Genomic DNA, 17,837 nt, shown 5'->3' with positions numbered 1-17,837 from the left:
CATATTTGTGGTTTAGTATACCTAAGAAATGCTCAGATGAAATATGACTAGATCCATTGATACATTCAGACCACAAACTGCCCTGGTGTGGTCTGGTTTCAATTTTTGAAATAAAACTGCAGAGCACTTGCTTTCTCTCTTCTATTTCTTGCCTAGACAGAAAAGAAAATAAAAAGTGATTCTGACCAAGTGGCAACAATATAGATTCCTGTAAAATTCTGGAAAATTGTTTCAAAAATAGATTTGAATTCATTTCCCAATGGAACAATGACCTCTTCTATTTTGGTCTTCATCCAGAATTTTAAGAAATCTAGTTGACTCTTTCACAAGCATTGGAAAGCAGTTCTCAAAGTCTTGAGCCAAGGTTAAGAAATGGAAGAGATTTATCTAGGAAGAACTGATTACGACAAAGTGCAGACAGACTAACACAACCCTAAGTAAGAGAACTTCTGAATAGGGCTCTGTGATATGGTGGCCTTTGTGAAACTGTTATCAGCCACCCAATGTCAGAAATACAGTCCTGAAAGACCCTGAAAAATTTTAAGAAGGCATTGCAATGGGAGAGACAGGAGCATTGCCTTTAGAGTCAGGAAGACTTGAGATCAAATTCTACTTATCTGCTGGGGAGCCTTGGACAACGTTCTATACCTTCTGAATTGTGGCTTATTCAACTATAAAATCTCTCCAGGGATGTTTGAGACAGTGAATGGGACAACAAAGCTGTAAGTGCCTGACATATTAATAATAAACGTTACCCTAATGTTAGTACATCTTCTCCTTTTCTTTCCTTTTCCTTCGTGTTTCCCTTTATGAAGGAGCTCCATGACATTGGGCATATTAAAAAATAAAAGAGTAATAGCGTAGAGGTGGTTCAGGCACTGGTTAAGAAGTGGAATTGGTTTGGGATCAATTACGTTTCAACTCAAAGAGCTGACATAACTACCTGGAACTGCTTTGAGAAAGATTCTGTGGCTATGACTAGGCTTTCGGGAAAAGGTGCTGTGATGGATTAGCAATATCCACCATGGGGACAGGAGTGGGGAGTATTGATGCATACACCAAATATTTGGCATAGCAAAACAGACAGCTTTGGAAATCTTTTCCGATCTAATGTGCTAATATTCAAATGAATGGAATCCTGCTTGAGTGGGTTTGCATCAGAAGGAGCCAGATGGAGCCACTGACAATTACAAAATCCTGTTTAAATCAAGTTCAATAAAGTCTGATACATTTTGATAGAATATGACTCGTGAAACAAAAATACGTCTCTAGGACTGGAAGCAGGAAACCAGACTCTCAGGGAAAACTAAGACTACTCCAGTAATAAATTTGTGTGACTCCAGGCAAAGCAAACATACTTTCATTGTCTATTTTCACTTTTCCAAAATGGGACCATCTAAATGCTACAATAATAACCAACATTGATTGCATATGCCATCTGTGCCAGACACTGCTTCTTGTGTCTTCTGTGGATTATCTCATTGAATCCTCCCCAAGACCTCTGAGGTAGTTGTCTTTATTTTTCACAGTTTATAGATGAGAAAACTGAGGCTCACACAGCTCAAGATCACATAGCTCGAAAGGGGGAACAGAAATTTAAATCAGGTGAACTGATTCACTTGTTTTAATTATGTTAAAGGATGGTTTGCATAACCAAGGTCGGGGTCTGGAGAAGCTACTGGCAATGAAACATCTTTATGATCTACAGGCAGGACAGGAAAAACTGCAGAAGAACCTGAAAAATAGAGATATGTCTAACCTCCTTGACTTGGCTTTAACTTAGCTGTGTAACTCTAAACAGCATTTTCTAAAGTGTAATCTACAACATGTTGATAGGTACTAATGTGAGGGAAAAAGATTTCCTAATTAAACATGTTTGGAAAATGTTATTTTAACCATATATGATTTTAAGCCAAACAAATTACACAACTTTCTTTACTTCAGGATTTTCCAGGGTGTTTAATAGGTTCATGCTCGTTGGAAATCTCCAAGAAGGGGACAGTTTATAGAGTGTTTCCCAAATCTACTTGATTATTCTGTTTGAAGTGAGTCACAGGATTAGGATTAGGTTTGATGGCACACGATAGGGGAAGAACTGATAGAGAACAAATCCTAGACCCTTTCTCCTTTCATTTCCTCCTGTATTAGAAGGAAGCAGCGATATACCTATGACCTGTCTGGGATAAAATGTGAAGTCCTGTGTTAGAGGATCTTGAGCAATTTAAACTATGAGGCAAGTAAGTCAATATTTATACTGTGCCTGGCACTTTACAAATGCTGTTTAATCATGTTACCAACTGTGGGAATTAGGGAGCATTGTTTGTATTTTACTGGTAAGAGAACCGACGGCTTAAGAAGGTTATGTAAGTGGCCCAGTCAGCATTTATTTGAATCAGAATTAAGAACAGCCTTATAATTCGAAAGTCTATGCTCTTTCTGCTATATCAAGTTACCTTTGAAGTAAGATTCATTGTTCAAGTTAAAGAATTAATATTTATCTACTAACTATCAGAGAGAAACTCAACATAATTAGTATGAATAGAGTTGTTGGATTTGCAAAATGGAACAAGGTAGGATGGTGTTTGGGAATTGGGATTCACATAACTATTTTATTTATAGTCGTGAACTTGAGGGGACAGCATAGGCCAGGCGGACTATAACATCTATGTCTTAGGCAAATCTTTAAAGCCCCTGGAGAAAAGCCTGCTCTCCTTGAGTCTGACCTGGAGAGAAGGTTAATAAGTGAGAGGAAGATATAGTGAGAAGTAGCAGATGGGGGAGCTAAAAATCTATCATTTCTGGAAAACTGGGCTTCACACTATGTACTATCTAAAAAAAGCGTGGTTTCCAAGAAATCAGTCAAGGCAGGAGAGCATTTCAGAGGGGCTGGAAATTACCACTTTCAGTTTTGAAAGCATGGACTTCTATGAACAAACAACCTATTTGTATAAGTAAGGAAAGGAGGGAAAATTCTTTCTAAATAGGATCATTTAATTCAGCATATGGCAGGAAATTCAAGAAATTTAGTCAGAAAGAAATACAAGTCAGAGGAAGGCAGAGGCAAATGAAGATGAATCATACAAACGAATAACTTTTAATCATTATTCTGAACTTCTTTTAGGTATAGAGTTTAACATTATGTTTTTGGAGGGGAACTTACTAGTTGATTTTTTTTTTCTGCTTCAATCTCTTTATATGCATAGGTATGATAATACCCACCTTGTTAGGTTAAGGTGACTGGAAAGTAAGTATAAAAATTTAGTAGGTTGACTGGAAGGGGTCAGTAAACTTTTCCTTAAGTGAACAGATAGAAAATACATTGAGCTTTGCAGTTAGATGATTTCAGTCACAACTATTCGACTCTGCTATCGTAGAGGCAGCAGCTATAGATAATACATAAACAAATGAGCATAGCAGTGTTCCAATAAAACTTTATTTACAAAAATAGGCTGCCACCCTGTGGTTTGCTAACCTCTGCTGGAATATAGTAGTTATTCAATAAATGACAGCTTCTATTATGAAACTAAATACAGATTGAATTAAACAGTAAGGAAACTAACATTTTTTTGAGTGGCTATTATATACATTTTTATGACAAATCTTATACTAAATGCTTTTTATTCATGCTATCATTTATCTTGTCATTTGTCATGACAACCTGGTGAGTTAGGTATTATTATGTTTATTTGAAAATTAATTTGAGACTCAGGGAGTTTCCATGACTGGCTTGAGAGGCAGAGCTAGCTTTTGAATGCTGATTTATTTGTGGCTCTAAAATGTGTGCTTTCAACTACATTGAGCTACACTGGGCTGACTCCTAAAGGAATTTTCTTCAGTTCAGATAAGGTAAAAACTTAAATTTTTACTGCTCCATAAAGAAAGAGATCAGCATGCAAGTGGATACCTTGACTTTCCATTTCCCAGACCTTCAGCAGCTCTTTGGTGGCTGCGCACATGTAAGCACCAAAATATTTGACCTTTGTTTTTCTCTCAGAACCTCTGCTGGATCTCAAGTTTTATGCACTTCCTTTTTGGAGAATACTTAAGCCAAGGTGTACTGTTTGCAAACACTTATTAGCCTTGGGTAGATATTGGCGAGTTTCCGTTGGCATCAAATGGGCTTCCAGAATCTGCTGAGGCCTGGCTGCGCTCATCGATTGTCTTGGCCAAAAAGAGCTGCTAATTAGGATGACATCCTGCTTGTCTTTACCTCTAGAGCTAGGTTTTCCTTCCTGGGCATACCTATCATGTCCCAAGCAGTATGTTTGGATTTTTACTGCAGATCTAGATGAAAAAGAGCAAATTTGCAGTCTCTTTAAAATCTACGAAGCCCTGTACTCCAGTGAAGAATTTCCCAGACTACGTTGCAAGATGTTTTTAGGTAGACGTCCTATGGTCAGGTATGTTTGGAGATACTGGGCTAATGAAAGTTGAATAGATTAATTACAGCAAGATTTCTCAGATGATGCACTCTACTTCCCTGAACCATCCATTGGCTTCTAACCACACTCAGAATAAAATTCAAACTCCTAGTCATTGCCTACAGAGCTCCTTCTCTCCTTTCATTCAGATGTCTGCACAATGGCACATTCACCTCTCACCCCATCTAAAAGAGCACCCCTCTCCCCACCAGTCATTGTTTATCCCCTTACCTTATTTTGTCTTTCTTCTCAGCAAATATCACTACCTGAAATTGTGCTATAAATTTATGTGATTCCTTTTTATTGTCTGCCTTCCCCCTGCTATGGTCTGAATGTTTGTGTTCCCTCAAAATCCACACATCGGAACGTAATCACCAATGTGATAATATTAGTTGGCAGAGTCTTTGGGAGGTACTTAGATCTTGAAGGCAGAGCCTTCATAAATAGAATTTGTGCCCTTATAAAAGAGACCCCAGAGAGCTGCCTTATGTCTTCCACCATGTGAGGACATAGAAGGTGCCATCTTGATCTTGGACTTCCCAGCCTCCAGAACTGTGAGAAAGTAATTTCTGTTGTTTGTAAGTCACTCAGTTTATGGTATTTTGTTGTAACAACTTGTACAAACTAAGATACCCCACCATAATGTAAACACCATGAATAAAGGGATCTTGACTGTATTAGTTTCTATTGTATCACCAGCCCTAAAATTATGCATTGAATGGACATATGAGCTGTGCATTTCCAAGAACAGAAGGGTATCAAGCGTTCCCCAAACTCATTTGGCCACAAAATCCTTTTTTGGGTGATTTCCATGAGAATGCTTTTCCACATGACACACTTTTGGGAACTGCTTCTCTAGTGGGATGTTATCATCAGGAACTATTTGATCAACAAGTAACAAAACAATGACAACAACAAAACATTTATATTGAATGCCAGTTTCTGTGTTAAGCAATGCTCATGAACTACATCATTTAATCATCACAATAAACTTTTAAACTAGGTGCTACTACTTTGCTTTTAATATGGATAAGAAAAAATTAGCTTAAAGAAGCTAAGTAACTTGGCCAAGATCACATAGCATGCAAATACCTCTCGGACCCAGAGGATTCTGATGCCAAAGTCATACTCTTAACCATTATTCATTTCTTCTCATGGGATGTGAGCTTCTCCATGTCCAAGATAGACAGCTGTTTGTCTCCATCCCTCCCTTGAGCCTGTTCTTTCTTCCTATTAGTTGTTGACTGATCTTTGTTTTAACCTCCAGATTTTCAGCTATCTCTTGTGACTCAGCCTAAAATCCCCAGACAGGACTCCTCTGTCCTTGGTACTGGTTTTTCCAAATCCAAAGCAATTTGTGTTTTATCCTGAAGGCCACCTCTGAAAGCAAACACATTCCTTGAGGTCTGTGTTCTGAGACAGTTTCCTGTCCTAGGGCTGGGATGGTTTCCTCCTGTCACATGTTGTGTCACCACACTGCACATTTGCAAGCCAGTGGGTGAAGCGTGAAAACAACTTCAAGTTCTGGGCTTTCTGAGCAAACTGCTAAGGAAGAGGATGTCCAAATCTGGGACACAGCAAAGACTCCTATTAATTGCTAAAGATTAACTTTATTCTGGTTGTGCTAGGTTTCAGATAAACCAGATACAATTTTTTCTTTTAAGAACTATATTGTCAAGAGGGGCAGATAGTCCATTCCAGGATGATAAAGGAGATGACAGATTTGAAAAAAGAAACATAGGTAGAATGAGATGACAGTAAAGGGGCATCTAATTTACCTGGAAGAAGTGGTGCCTGAACTGAATTTTGAGAGAAAAATATGAATAGGTGAAAAATATAAAAAAGGATATCTAGGCATGAGGGAATGGCATTTACAAGGACATAAAAGGAATAAAAGGGTTGATGCGAAGAGTATGAATTACAGCTGAAGTACACGATCTGTTTAGAGACCAGAAGCAAGATCATGGAGAATCTTGAATGTCAGAATATCGGTTTTTTTTTTTTTTTTTTTTTTTTTTTTTTTTTTTTTTTTTTTTTTGCAGGCAGAGGAGAAGCATTTGGAATCTCGAGGCCTAGGAATGTTAACCTCTATGTCTCAGGTTGAAGAAGGGGAGGGCTGGGTTGCTGGGGGCCAGTGGGAAAGCTGTTGCAGTGGCCCATCTGTGAGGTGCCAAGACCTGAACTACAGGAGTAATGGAGGTGGGGCAGGGGATGATGATGGAGAAAGTGGGGAGGCAGTGAACAGATTTGCTTGTCAAGGCAGTAGAGACTACAATATTTTGTATGTGGGGATAGTAAGGAAAAAAGAATTAATCGAAGATGTTACTATTTATTATTATATCTGCTGAGAGGAATAGATTGAGAAGGGGGACAATGGATGAGTTTTAGTTTTGATCACATTGACTAATAAATAAAATTATTAGAATAAAATAAATTTGGAATCATTACCTTGAAAGACCCCTCCCTGGGGTGAAATTCAGGAGAAATTATGGCTACCCAATGAGTTAAGACAGCTAATCAAAACATTTGACTCCACTATATACATGGGAGGATGCTAAGCAGAAACTAGTCCACTTTAGTGGCTGCCATAATTTTTTATTACTCATCAGGGAGAGTACAGATGGGTTGAGTGAACTTGTCATTGATAAGAAGTTGCCAGAAATTGGTGACACTGGAGTGTTGGAGGCTGTGGCAGGCAGACTCTATGGTGACCCCATTGATACTGCCTCATGGCATTTTCATACGTGTGCAATTACCTCCCCTTGAGTGTGGGATGGCCCAGCGACTTTCCTCTAACACACAGAATATGACTAAGGTGATGGAATATCCCTTCCATGATTAGATTACACAGGATCGTGATGTGCCTCTTGCTTATAGATTCTCTCTCTCTCTCTCTCTCTTTTTTTTTTTTTTTTTTTGAGATGTAATCTCACTCTTGTTATCCAGGCTGGAGTGCAATGGCTTGATCTTGGCTCACTGCAACTTACGACTCCCGAGTTCAAGCGATTCTCCTGCTTCAGCCTCCCGAGTAGCTGGGATTACAGGTGCCCACCACTATGCCAGGCCAATTTTTTTGTATTTTTAGTAGAGACAGGGTTTCACCTTATTGGCCAGGCTGGTCTCGAACTCCTGACCTCAAGTGATCCACCTGCCTCGGCCTTCCAAAGTGCTAGGATTAACAATAGGTGTGAGCCACCATGCCTGGCAACTCTCTTTCTCATTGGCTTTGTTAATGTAAATGGCCTTGTTGGAGAAGCCCATGTGGCAAGGAACTGAGGGTGGCCTTGGACCAACAGCCATCAAAGAACTAAGGCCCTCAGTTCAATATCTCTCAAGAAATGGAGTCCAGCCAACAACCACATCAACAAGCTTGGAAGCTAATCATCCCCCAGTTCAGCCTTTAGATGGGACATCAACCCTGTCCAACACAGACAATAACCTCATGAGAGATCATGAGGCAGACAATCCAGCTAAGCTGTGCTTAGACCTCTAAAAACCATGAGATAATAAATGAGTGTTGATTTAAAGTAATTTGGTATGCATTAATAGATAATGAATACAGAGATACTAGTCATCCTTGGCTCAGTCCATATGAGTTAAGGCTGTTGAGAGAATAAGACTCTGTTCATTTTTCTTTTCTAAAAGAATGTCTTAATTCTGAAACTTTTAATGTTGTCCCTGGCTTCCAAGAGCAAGAGTCAGAAGACCTGGGATTCCACACTGACCCTGTTGCCAACTGGCGGAAGATCTTAGAAAGATCTTTCCCTTCTCTACGTCTCAGTTTCACCCTCTTTAAAATGAGGTATGCTAACCTAGGGCAGCAATTTACAAAAACATTCTGTTTTTTCCCCACAGAACCCTTTCATCAAATGAAATTTCATGAGGAGGCTCAGTGTACAAAACAGATAAGTGGAGGGGCTTTCATTGATATAAGTTGAGGAGAATCCCCTGCTTGACCTCCCTGTCTCTTCACAGCAGCCCCCAAATCTCCTCTGAGGTTCTTTTTAAAATCCAGTCTGAAAGATTCTGGCTTAGAGGCTGCCCGTGAGCCCTTACAGTTTGAAAATTCTATGTTCCCTAAGGAGATTTAAGAAAATAGTAACCTACCTAGAAGTTAAAGCACTCCTCTGCAATATCTGTGCATCGACCTTCACAAGACCATTCCACAATCCTGGGTATCTCCTTTGGGGACTGTGCTAATGGTGCGTCTGCCCATGGTTGGCCTTTTTTTTTGGGGAAAACGAACTCCAGCAGACAAAGCTCCTGCCTCCCTAACGTTCTTGACCTTAGTGGTGTACAGTCCAGTGTGGCAGGGAAGGCAATCATAGGGGTAATTATGACACACACAGTGGGGGACGGGTAGAGCTCAGTGGGAACCTGGAGCAGGGGGATTCCAGGCAGCCTGCAGGGCATTCATGGCTTTCCTTGGGCAGCACTTGCTTATGTGTGTCTGTGCTTCAGATCTCGGGCTGGTTGCGGGGATGTGATGTGGATCGGGCTTTGCTCTCATGCAGCATAAAGTCTAGTAGAGAAAATATATTACATTTATGGGTCACATGCTAATCATTTAATTACAGTTTTTTTCAAGAGGTGAAGCCTGAAGGAGCAAGCTGGAGATAGCAAAATTAACCAGTCTGTCAAAGAACACAAGGACCCAAAAGACAAGCTTTTGTCTCTTTCTTAGCTTTGCTGTGTCTAGCCCTCTCTCATCAGTAGATGAATAGAATTAGGGTGCTGAGCATGACTTCCTTACTGAAATGGTTATAACCACCCTCTCAGGACTGGGAACCGGGTTTGATTTTTGACTCCACCAAGTACTTTCTGCATGGTATTGGGTAAGCTACTTAAACGTTTTCAGCCTCACATTGTGCATATTTGAATGGGGTGGGTGTTAAGACTTACTAGAAGCTATGGTTGACTAAATGGCATGATGCCTGTAGAGTCCTCAGTAAATATTAGCTATTATGATTATCCCCTAGGATTCTCCTAGGACAACATTTCAGACACATTCTTGTCGAAGTTAGCAGTAGCCAGCTTTAGGGTTAGAGGTGAATAATGGTTAATTCTGAAACAAAGCTATCTATGTTCAGAGCTCATGATATATCTCTGGCTCTTGGTGTAGGGTATTTGGGGAAGGTTAAAGGACCAAATAAAGCTATTTGAGTTGCCATGGCTATATCATGAAGGACCTATGAACTTCAGGAAATTTCAAAATTCTGAGACAACATGGCATGAAATATATATTGTTAAAATCTCCATTCACAGATAGACTGAAAATGCACATGGAAGGGATTTTCCATTCATGATCTGCTTTTGACTTGGACATTTTGCTTTTATTCTATGGTGAAGGGTCAAAGAGAGTAATGATGGTGATAGAGTTGTTTCTAAAGTGGAGGAGAAGCTGGAAATGTGAGACAAGGTGGAGGGAATGGAGTTTAGGCTTAGGGGCATAACTGAAAAAAGTCTGGCCACTAGGATTAGAATCAGGTTGGTACACAGACTTTTCTCCTTTACAGAGAAGTCACAAAGCATGTATAGCTTCCGAAGGTAGGTAAGTTTACCATCTCTGTCTTTTACATTGACTAGAATTATGGCTGGGGTTTGTAGGCAGCTGGTTACATCACACTTTGAGGGGGGTTTTCCTCTTGGAAAGGAGCCTTCATCTAATGTTTCCCACATGTTGAAGGTGTTCAGACTGGACCGGGATAAGATTCAAGGGGATTCCCTACAATCTTCTCAGAGTGAGAAGTATTTGAATCATAATCTTCCTCTCCCAGGCTTCCCCTGAATTTGTAGCTCAATTTGTGGCTTGGAGCCTACAACCATTTCCAAATTGTCCTGGGATTCGTGGCCCCAAGGCCGATTTCACTTTACCTACCAATCAGCCCTTTTAAAACCAGATGTTTGGCTCACCTGTGTGCCTACTTTTCTGAGATGAAAAATCAGCAGGAGTGACCTGACTGCTACCTCTAGTTTCATTCTTCTCTCTTCCAGGGGCTGAAATTTGAACTTTCCTGTTTCCAGGCAGAGAGTTGCACCACTGAGAGCTGACCTTTGCTGAGAACCATGAAAAATGATACATGCAGGGCTATTCTGTAAAATCAATAGGCACCAATGACAGCTGGGGTCTTCTTCACGATCTTGATCATTCACTGAAAGACACCATTAAAGGTTCTAAACTTGGTCAGCACAGCCTGACTTCAGAAGGCAATGTAGCACAGCAGAAAGAACAGTAGGGTATTAGTTAGAAAGCTTGGGTCAAAGCCAGCTCTGCCCCTCAATTACAGAAAGACCTCAGATGAGTCACCTAACTTCCTTGAGTGTTGATTTCTTTAGCCATAAAACTGAGCTAGTAATTTATAATTTGTAGTGTTAGAGTGAGAATTAAATGAAAAACTATTGGCAAACCCTCCTATTACATATGCCACACATAGCCCTCACTATCAACTTTGTGTTTGCATGTTTTACCATCACAAAAGGACGTCTATTTTGAACCAACTAAACTTTTGCAACCTAGACTTTTTACATTTCAAACTGAAGTGCCTTCAGCATGAAGAGGGTTGCACTTTGGTCCAGTGGATGTTTTTTCTTGTAAGAAAGCACAGCTAGGTGTCTATAGAAATCTACAGAGAAAGAAGAGAATATGTGCTCTTAATTTATTATAAGCATTAGAAAGGGTAGGATTAAGGGGGATATGTTTTTCATCCTGTCATCTTGAATTCTCTTTCCAAATTCCATTCTGGTTATATGATCACGCTACTGCTGTATTTATGGGTGGCCACAGTCTGCCTGGAGGGGCATATTTAGTCAGAAAGGAAGTGTTTTCCTTCTAAAGGCAGGCAAGAAGCAGAGAAGCATTCAGAAGGAACATGGCAGAATGTACCTCTGACTTGGTGATCACGGGGACCTGGGTGTGAAACCTGGTTCTATCACTTCGAGTTCTGGGACCTTAGTAAATTTATTCAGTCTCCCTGTTCTTGAAGCCATCTCTTTGTCCAACAGATACAGTCCACAACTCAGAGACATGCTGTGCATGATCCCACCAAGGGCTACAGTTTAGAAAGTAGGCTCATCGTATATTTTGGCTATCATTGTCATTAGAATTAATTAAAATAGACTGTTAAACCTTTTAAATTTCTCATATATTTTCCTGTCTATTGCACTATTTGTGGACTTGCTTTTACTTCTGTTACAGATGGTGATTCAGAGGCGCAAAAATCCTTGTTGAAGGGTAGAAGGGCAACCAGAATGCACGCAGCCTGGTTTCATGATTTGTAACTGTGTTTTTTTGTCATTGGACATTCTGTGGCAATGTCACAGAGGCTAAGAGCAAAGGTATAAGTTTTAGACCCTGTGACCTCACTTCAACCAAAGCAGCCCTGCATTTACCTGTCATATACTGGGGTTTTGCCGTAAATTCATGTAATGAATATTTCCATCTTTAAAAATAAGTTTAAAAATCATGGTATTAGAACATTAATCTTGGACAACTCCTTGTAAAATGATAAACAGAGAAAAGTTTCCATTTATTGAACCCTTAATATGTGGCAGGTACTATGCCAAGAGTTTGCCATATATTACGTCATTTGAATGTTGCAAGAGCCCTGTGAGACATAGTTTGTCATCTCCATTATATGAATGACAAAGCTGATGGCTGAAAGGTTAGTAACTTCTTAGAGTGGGGAAGGAGGAGGTTAGTGGGAGATAAAATAGAGAAACTAGGTTTTTAAAACAAAGCATAGAGGAAAAAATATTTAATGACTGCAGAGGTTGGCAACATCCCTTTCAATCCTTGTCCAATTTACTCTGTTTGAGCAAACCAGAGAATACTCATATTGTGCACCTTTTTCTTCCCCCCGAAGCAGTCACCTTCCTGAAATGCAAGGGCCAAAGCACGCTAACTTACATATCCTGCAAATGGCTTGTATGTGCACAATGCCAGAAACTCTTCACTGGGTTATCTAGGACTGAATAAATCTTTAGTCCTGAATCAGGCTTGCCTGGCTGGGGTGGGTAGTAGTTTTCCTTTCTAAAGCACATATGGGAAAGCTCTGTAAAAATGGGGAAAAAAGTCTACAAAAACATGAAAAAGAGGCATTCATTCTTCAAGTGGGGCTCCCTGTCCTGCTCTCCCTCCGGACAGAAAGCTTTCCAAAGAGTTTCCAACAGCATCGTACTTCATAGCTGTCAGCTTTAGAATCTGCAGATGCCTAAACTCAAAACCTCCTGACATTCTGGAATCAGTATTTGACATTAACACCCAGCCCCAGGCTGCTACCTTTTCTCCAACCTGTGCCAACACAACCTCCTGCTTGTAAAATATAGCCAAGTCTCAGACTTGCCAGCCTGGTGAGACACCATCAGATTGGGTGAGATAAAAAGTGGGGGTTGGGAGTGGGCTGAGGAACAATACACAAGAAACGATCCAACACTGGCTAAGTGCCTCTTTTAACTTCCAGAGTGATGGCAGTTTTTGGCAATGACAATGATTATCCAAACTTCCAGTTATTGAGCAGTCACTGCTGATCTTTCTATACCTCATTTTCTCCTCAAAACGACAGCAGACGCTATTGTCCCCATTTTAGAGATGGGAAAACTGAGGACTAAGGAGGCAATGTATCTTTCTCAGGGTCGTATGCATGGTGGTGGGGAGAATACCAAACACCTCTGGCTTCAAACATAAGCTCTTATTCCTCTTACAACACCGATGGGTGAGAAGAAACCCTGCATTCTTTCCAAAGTACACCAGGGGCAGTAGGGTTCCCATACCTGGGGGAAGTTGTTGCTCAGATCTTTCTGTGATGAGAAGTGAGGAGGAGGAGGTGATTCTAGAGACATGTGGGATGCTGCTGGCTCTAGGCACCCCAATAAAGCTGTTCTCCACCACTTTCTAGCTGCCTGTCAGTTACTCATCTGGCCCAGGAGCCACCTCCTCTCTTCTGTCCCCCAACTCTCATCTCCAGGGTGAATATTTTGAGGACCAAATGAGGGAATGGGTACAAAACTGTTTGTAAACTTTATGTAAGGTCTGTTTAGATGTAAACTTTTGTATTCTCCCTGCACTCCTCTATCAAAGTCCCTCTAACCCATCCCAGGGGCAGGCTATGAGCAAACTCTACCTTAAAACTCTACTTCCCTAACCCTCAAAATGAAATATACATACAGGTGAATCAGTCAGGCTAGAAGTAGGGGGGGGAAGTTTAAGAGAAAATTCTTACTTTTCCTCTGCAGAACAGCTGAAGATAACAACTTTACGAAAAGTTCCTTCCAAGTCTGACTATTCATAAAGTTAAAACAAACAAAATTACAAAACCAGAACAGTCAAGGTGCATCTGATCACAACCAATACACACTCATTTTTTTTTTTCCAGCAGCGGAAAAAAACAAACAAAAAAAACCACCCAAACGTTTTATAATTATAATATAAAACCACAACTTATTTGGTACCAGGAATGCAATCCGTACATCATAAGGATCTCTAGTGATGAGGGAAAAACAGACTTACCTCTCTGATGGGGGAGAGACCTAGATCCTTGGAAGAAGTACCTGGAGTGGGAAGCAGCGGCGGTTCCCACGTGCGCGGTCCCGAGTCCCCCAGCCGCGCCGCCTTTGTGCCCACGGAGGCGGGGGCGTGTGTCTGCGCGCGGGAGAGGCGGGTGACAGTAGGCAGGCTGTGGCCGGTGCAGCCAACTTTGGCTGGCTTATATAGCGAGCTCCTTCCTCTGTAATGGGACGCCTCGCCTCCAGACATCCTTTCCCACTTTTTCAGTTGGCGAATTAAAGGAACAGCCCTCCCAGCGGAACAGGGTTAGCTCATGAAAGACGCACTCACTCCTGGCTCTCGGCCAGGGAAGGAACCCATTTGCATACAATTTATGGAGAAAGTAGGAATTCCCGCTTCCCCTCCCGCCTCCCCGCCCCCGACCCGAGTAGTTGTTAGTGAAATGTGATTTTTGCTTTGCTCCCCACACGGGTTTTCTAATTGTGAGACGGATGCCCCGGGGAGCAAGAGGGAGCAGGATCCGCAGCCCTGGCTCCCCTCCTGTACTTGGTCAAGCTGGAAATGGGACCAGGGCTCGCCTAGGCTCTGGGCAGCAGCTGCTCAGTGGCACCTGGGAGTGAGTACAGGGACTGAGCCCAGTTCCTGGAAAGAGGAGATAAAGCCCTTCAAAAGCCTGGGGCGTTTCAGGTTTCTCTGGGCCAGCGGAGAGATAACCCAGGATTAGGTCTCAGCAGGTGGGGACCGTGCGGGAGGCTCATGTCAGCCCTGCTTTTCTTATGTGGCAGCCAGCCTTGCCCAGCTGCTGGGAGGCATCTTTGTTCTAGCCCCAGTGTCCTACAGGGCAGTAGCTTTTTGACATTGTTCATGCCCTGTGCCTGGTGTGGTCTTCTCAGCTTGGGTCTCCAGGGGGAACGGTTTCTGAGGTTTTCTCTTAGTGCTGAAAGGCGTCCCCCACAGCCTTTTCTTTAAAGAAAAGCAATAATTTAAAAAGGTAACAACCTAATCCTTGAGCCATAAGCTGCGCCTTTGCTTTCCAGCCTGCCGTGGATTTCCTCCAAGCTCTGAGTCATTCGTTCATTTGGTGGTTAGCATGCGCTGAGTATCCGCAGGGCATACAGGGGCATTTAAGGGAGTGGAGAAGTAGCACTTCATCCGCGCCTAGAGACTTCTGAGCCTGTCACAGAGCATAGTAGTTTGTGACCGTGGAGGAAAATGAAACATCGAATGTAATTCAAAATGCAACTACCATTGAGCCCTCCCTTATTAAGTCTTTAATAAGGTGCTGTGCAGGGTACTTTATGAACACTATTTTTGTTCACGATTTTTATTATATCCTTGCAACCAGTAAGTAGGATAGGCACAAGTGTCTCTTTTTCACAGAAGAACTGAGGTTTAGAGAAGCAATGAAACTTCACCAAGGGAATACACCTGGGAAGTGTTTTTATTACAACACTGGGCTCCAGAGTTCTATTACACGTTACTATTTAGGAATAGGGTATGAGGATATTTAAGCAATGTTTTATGCTGTATTAGATTGTTAACACGATTTGTGTAGAAATCACAGCCATATTTGAATATGGAAAATACATTTCTTTGCTCCGTAAAGCTAATTAGGAGAGACCTTTGATTTTTTAAAAAATAGCTACTAATAATGGAGGTCTCAATTATTCACTTATTTTCAACATTAAATGATATCATCCCCACAGTTATTATTGTTGCTGTGGGCCTCAGTTTCTCTGAAAAAAAAAAAAAAGACATGATTAGGTCATCCTACGGTGCTTTGGCTGTAGTATTTTAGGATTCTCTGCTAAAGTGACCCCTCCCAGAGAGCAAGAAAGCCCATAAATAGTCATGTCATAAAACTGCTCATTTGAACTTTTGATCCATTTTGGCTGATTCAAATGTTGGTTGTTTGGGAAGTTTTACATTCTGTGCTTTAGCCAAAGGATATTTCAGTAGCATGAAGCTGTGTCTCAACCAGCAGTGAGTGGTTCCATGCCTCCTGGCTTTCCTAAGGCTACTGAGTTAATCTCTTGGGTTAGGGAGTAAAATATTAGAATAGTGTACAATATATTTCCTATGGTATATAAACTATATTTGTATATAACATATAATCAATATATTTATAATTCTATGTGAGTTTTTAAATAAGACAAGAGCACATGCTAGAAAACTAGATGATAGATATGGCTTTTTTGGGGAATGTCTCAAACTCGAACTCCTCTCCCCAGTTCTCTTAAGATTCTACAATTATTGATTAGTGTCTACCACAAGTGGCATGGCCAATCACAGGGAAACTAAAGCCAAATATGACCAGGCTGGCCCTCAAAGCAGGAAAAGGCTAGTGGAGGTGACAAACAGGAATACTATTGTGGATTAAGTTAACAGCTATCATATAAGTATATTCTGATAACATAGAGAAGAGATGATTTATGCATTTTTAGGAGAGGCTACTTGTAAAAGGTATTTTCTCCAAAAAGCTATGTGGCATCTTAAGCTATATAGCTTTTTGGCATTTGAGTAAGGAGGGCCCAGACAAGGACGTGTTTTCCATCCCTGTACTGTTCACAGCCTCTGTTTCTGGTAGATGGGTCCATATGCACCATGTACTCTACAATACCCCCAACCTTTTTTCATGCTAGGATGATGCCCTAGGCTCCTCACCTCCATGTCCTCACATCTATTTATCATCCATTTCTGATCTGACTTCACTATGGAGCTTCCTAAGTGGAAGAAATCCATCTAGGAAGAAATGCTTCTATGCACTATGGCATTTGTAACTCTATTAGGACATCCATTGCATCAACGTGGTATAATTAAACATGTGCATGTCTAGATTTTCCTTCTAGACTCTAGGCTTTCTGAGGTTGGTGATCACACTTGCTTTTTCTGTACCTGGCATAGAGCCTTGGGTATCAGAGAAGCTCAGTAAATATTTATAGAATGAATGAAGTAATGGAGGAACAAATAAATGTTTGACATGTTGTGCTTTATAATTAAATTCTTCCTTTTACAACCATAGAACCTGGAAAGGAAACTGGATTATTGTGTACAATGCTTCCATCGCACAGATCAGAAAATGGGGCACTGAGAGGAAGAATGACTTGTCTGAAGCCACTATGCCTGCTTTCCAGGAAGAAAACTGTCACAGTCAGAACTGAGTAACCAAGCCACACTAGACATTACAGCAGAGGAAGTGTATGGAAATGAAGAACCATTTATCCTCCTGTTTGGCAGAGGCCATACCTCTTGGCATCTGATCCCTCATGGTTGCATCCTTCTCAGAAGCATAAGCACTTTTTTTCCACTTGAGAGGGTAGAATGAATGCGTGTAAACACCACCTCTGCACAGAGCTTCCTGCCAAAGACTGATTTCATTGTTGCTTGTTTGCAATTTTCATTCAGGACTTGTTGGTGGAGGCTGTGGTTTGGAGGCCAGAGGAATGTCGGGGTTTGCCTCAGGTGAGATCATTCTCATTTCCTTAAAGGTCTGTTAAATGTAATACTTTTTCTTCCAGACAGAACAGCCAATGAGTGGAATTTTGGCCAGGACTAGTGCTGAGGAAGCTGAGTGTCCACTTCCCCATGGAATCCCCTGCTTCCTACTCTGATTACGTACTCCTTCAGTGTTCCCAACCTCCTCCTCCTCTTCTCAGGATTCATCTCATCTGGTGTGCTAACTCCGGTCCAAAAGTTTCATGTAACTCCATAATCACCAGAAATCTTTTCCAAAGCCAGGATGGATCTCTGATCCCACACAGTGGGCCAGTCATTTAATTAAATGCATTTCGTTAGAGTCAAGGTTTCCCAACTTGCTTACAGATCATGGTTGAGTGGTCTTCTTTTCATCTGTTCTCACTTTTCCTTAGAAAACAAAGGACAAAATCAAGGTCAAAGACCATATGGAGTGTGTG

The 17,837-nt window shown here is 41.2% G+C and overlaps 1 protein-coding gene across 8 annotated transcripts in view; it reads right to left on the bottom strand.

The window, feature by feature from the left end:
- TNC (tenascin C) overlaps positions 1 to 14,196 on the bottom strand; it is a 98,291-nt gene extending 84,095 nt beyond the window's left edge. For 6 of the 8 annotated variants that reach the window (XM_050762033.1, XM_050762034.1, XM_050762036.1 and 3 more), the window contains exon 1: positions 13,927 to 14,195. The gene's annotated coding sequence lies outside the window, so the exon portion shown is untranslated. Of the gene's footprint in view, positions 1 to 8,528; positions 10,065 to 13,926 lie in introns of those variants that run through there. The other 2 variants (XM_050762030.1, XM_050762031.1) reach the window with 2 other exon arrangements.
- Positions 14,197 to 17,837: the final 3,641 nt, after the last annotated feature.

Source organism: Macaca thibetana, chromosome 15, assembly GCF_024542745.1.
Source record: "Macaca thibetana thibetana isolate TM-01 chromosome 15, ASM2454274v1, whole genome shotgun sequence".
Taxonomy (NCBI): Eukaryota; Metazoa; Chordata; class Mammalia; order Primates; family Cercopithecidae; genus Macaca; species Macaca thibetana.
Note: the sequence above shows the minus strand (reverse complement) of the source record. Positions and strands in the feature narration are given on the sequence as shown.